Source organism: Blastomyces dermatitidis, assembly GCF_000003525.1.
Source record: "Blastomyces dermatitidis ER-3 genomic scaffold supercont1.14, whole genome shotgun sequence".
Lineage (NCBI taxonomy): Eukaryota > Fungi > Ascomycota > Eurotiomycetes > Onygenales > Ajellomycetaceae > Blastomyces > Blastomyces dermatitidis.
Genome location: NW_025544787.1, coordinates 779,577 through 784,156, shown reverse-complemented (window position 1 = coordinate 784,156; position 4,580 = coordinate 779,577).

Below are 4,580 nucleotides of genomic sequence, written 5' to 3'. Positions count from 1 at the left end.
GAAGAACTAACTTTTAAAATTATGATGTAAATTTAAGATCTCTATCTGAAATAATCATCAGTGAGAGCTGTCAGTGACAGACTATCTTCTTATAGAAGTCTTTCACTTATTATAAAGCATCTCATCATTTCTGTTCTATAATTAGAATTACTGTTTTTAAAAATTTATCTGTAACTGTTAATATAGTATCACAATTATCACTCACAGATAATTCTGTAATAAAATCAATTGAAAGAACTTCAAACAGCTGTTTTAAGAGTGAGATGAGATGTAATTTACTCTCTGATGAGTGATTCAGTGATTTAACTAGTTGATAATTGAGACATTATAATAGATGATTCAGAATTCTCTTTCAGACATGAGAAAGAAAGAAGAACTAGTAAATAAGATTTTTTTCATTCAATGAAGGTCAGAGTGATCTGCTGTGTTGTGACATATACAGATGATATCTCACATCAGCAATTTGAGAATACAGAGACATGATTCTTCAAAGAACAATAGTCTGTCTCACACTGTAAATAACTGATATCACTCTTTCTGACTGACCTTGTGAAAGATCTTTCTCAATACTGAGTCACAGAGAATATCTCAGTATAGTTACTTTTTAAATTTGTCAGTGAGCTCTATTACTGTAGTTGAAATCATACATATCTTCACTGAAGATGTATCTGTCATTTATTCATCTGTCTGATTGATAATAGTCTGATAAATTTTTTTTCTACTCTTCAGAGAGAATCTCTTCTGAATTATTATCTAGACAGTACAATCTGAATAGAGTGTCAGTATTAGTATGTACAGTGTTCTTACAATAGCAGATTGTTATCTATGAGAGATACAAGCTTAGAACTAAGACTCAATTCATCAGTCAGTTGCTACAATAACCTATTATCAGTGACTGAAAAGCAGACATAAGAGTGACATAATTCATAACAACTGTAAACTTACTGTCTAAATACTGCAGTAATTTCTGCAGAGCTTATATAAGTTCAAGACACTTCAATTCAGTTGCTCAGTAATGCTTTTCAGCTGTACTTAATCAGTAAGAGAGAAATAGAACAGATCTTTCAATGTTATTCATTCTGACTTAATATAGAGCTACTCTGATATCTTTTTATTTACTGGTGTTTACATACAATATGAGCCCCGGTGGCCGAATGGTTAATGCGGCCACCTGGTAGCACCTTGGCTTGGGAAACCAAGGTGTGTGAGTTCGAAACCCGCAGGGGATACATTAAATCCGGAACTGAAGCACCTCAGGTTTCTAATAAATACAGAGGTGTACAAATCACTTCAATGAATCGCTCTATATTCCTGAGCTGGGAAGTTATTATCGCATGTATCTAATTGTCACTTCTTTGTATTTTCCTATGTTCTTGTTATCTTGGTGTGGTCTCAACACCTGTATTTCCTCCTGTATAATCAACACTTGACCTGTATTTAACATCACACAAGGACTCATCATAAGCTCCGCTTGCATATGAGTATAATGGAAGAATAATAATAATAATAATAACATACAATATAAAGAAACATTTAAAGTCAGAATATGTCTGAGTGAAGATGTTTATCAAGACTTACTTTACTATGTTAAATAAATATCTGACTTCTGTGAGCAGAGTGTGAAACTGCAGTGAGTTCTCAAATCTTATCAACTTAGTCTTAGCTGTGTATGACACTCTTTTCTGACCTGTTTTTGAACTGTTACACAGTAACTTAATCTTAAGAGTCTCTAATACTTTTATCTGATCTGTATAAAAACTGACAAAATTATGATAATAATTGAAGAGACTGACAATTCCTTCTAGTTCTCTGAGTATTATAGAGAAGACTAGATTAGTAATAGCAGCTACTTTCTCTTCTTAAGTAGATATGTCTAGACTGACTGTGTGACCGTGTCTGAGATCAGGACCAGAATTTTTGATAGTTTCATTGCCAATTCAACAGATCTCATTACACAGTTCTAACATTAGATAGTAGTCTTATACTGTCTCAGTGAGACTTACTGTCTACTCTTGTCACATTTTCCAAATGAGATCATGATTTCCACTTCTCAATTTAAATTATTTTTATTGCTTTAAATGACTTTAAATCTCATTTGAGTGTTATCAAAAAGCGTTACTTTTTAAAAAATTAAAAATAGTCTAAAAAAAACCTTAAAATGTCTAAAAATAGTAACTTTATGCCAAGAATAAGACTAAATGAAACCAAATGAGATCACTTTCTCATTTTTTTCAAGTCATGGTTTCATTTTGAGATCTGATATATAGTCACTTTACATGTTTATTTAATGATTAGTCCCAGCGGGATTCACACTAAGAAATGTATGAAATCAGACCAAATGAAATCAAACATGAAATTCATAATCTCAGCAGTCAGTCTAGATATGTCTAGTCAGCTGATATAATGACTCAGCAAACACACTGAGAAGTACATAAAATAACATTTAGTTAATGACATTATTATCTCAGACATCTTGAGAGCTGTAAAGACTTACTGCATATAATGAAGATGTTCATTCAGTAAGTAAGAGAAGATGATGATATCATCTACATAGACTAATATAAATCACTATAGAAATTTCACTAGAATCTTCTTCATACACTATTGAAAGAACTTAGATAAGGTTGTCAATCTCATTATAGTAACTGTAAAACATTCAAGATCTTAGTATAAGATTATAAATATAATTTTAAAACAATCACTCTGTTCAATTGCTTATTGAAAGAAGTCTTAATAAATATTTATAAATAAGAATACTGTAGAATCACTGAGTGATTGCAACACATCTTATTATATCAGTAGAAGATATATATTGAGAAGTAAGTGTGTATTTACTTTTCATAAATCAATCATCACTCTTGACTTTTCTCTAAGTCAGACTACAAAGACAGATGAAGTAATGAAGTTTCTGTCTCTGAGAAGAATATATTCAATTCTTCTATCTTACAGAAGTGAGTTCAGAATCTGATCAGCAGCTTCATAATCTCTTTAAAACAGAGAATAGAGTCTCTGTTTCAGACTGAAAAAGTTACTCTTATCAATGAATTACAGTGATATCTTAACATTGTTCAAAAATAAGTCTAGACTAAAGTTAAATAGTTTGTGATATCAGTTAATAATTGCTTAAATGACTGCTCAGTCTTCTATCACTCAGTGATCTGATATATCTACTTGAATCTACTTAGTGAGAGTGTCTGCTGTGAGAATTTGAAGCAGATTATTCTAGTCTTTCACATCTGTCAAATGTAATTCAATGTATGAGATAGAAAATAGAGGATCTTCTCAGTCAGAATGATGAATAATATCAGTATTAACAGTATAAATAATAATCTTCTTTCACTGCTGAGACAGCTGTGAGTTTGACAGATATCTACTCACATGAATAGTATCTCTGATAATCTTAATATTTATGAAATATCTTCTGTGAAATGTAACAAGCTTGCTGTGAACATTGATAGTTGCTTTTATTAATAATAATATATTATTAGCTATAATTATATTGCATCTGAGATATCACACTAAATGAAATTTATCTTTAACAATGAAAAGAGAATTATCATTCACTCTCAAGATAAGATTTATTATTATGAATAGATTTGATTCATCAGCTTCTGAGCTAACTTCTCAAATGCTCATGTGTTGATTATGCAGTATAGAGATTAGTTGATAATAAGAGAAGAATAGATTTACTATTATTATATTAATAAGTGATATATCTATGTCTGTATTTATATAAACAGAGAGATTGTCTTGTAACATAATGACAGAAATAATGAGAAAGATGTAAGATAAATACTATAATCTGCTAATATATTCTCAATCACTTATAGAGATATCACACACTGCAATCACATATATATCAGTATTAAAGATGTTTTAATAATTATCTGAGAAAATGTCTGTAGATGAGATGAGCTTCTCAGTACTTATTTCACTGATTATTTTTCTGACTCACTATTGAAATCTAGACTGAGATCTAGATTCAGCAGCTCATTATTATCTTCTTCAGTACTCTTCAGTTCAACTTAATTTACTGAATAATCACTGTTCTTCTCTTTTTTAAGATAGTGATTAATATAATAAGAGTCTCTGCAGATATAGCACTCTGCTATAAGTGTCAGTAATCTTTCTTCTTCTGTTGTATGCTAAATTGATAACTTACTTATTATAAGAGCACTCATGAAAATCACTGCTATCTCTGTAATAGATATAGACAGCTTTATAACTTCTATCTGCTTAAACAGAGAGATGTGATATAGACAGTGATTATTATTCTATTTAAAATATCTGAAACTATATATATAGTTGATGAATTAAGTCTTTTAATCAGTTCAGATATATCAGATAGCTGACTTATTATCTCTAATTTATTATTGAAAGTTATTCAATCATTTGATGAAAATAAGTAATGTAATTAAGAAAAGATTGAACTCTAAACTCTCTCATAAGAGCCTTTTTATTATAATAGAGTCAGAGATTGCAGTGACTTGCAGTAGATTAATCTTTTATAAATATATAATATCAGAGATAGTTCATCTTATTTCTTAAAGAAAAATACAGAGTCTGAGCTTTCATTCAAG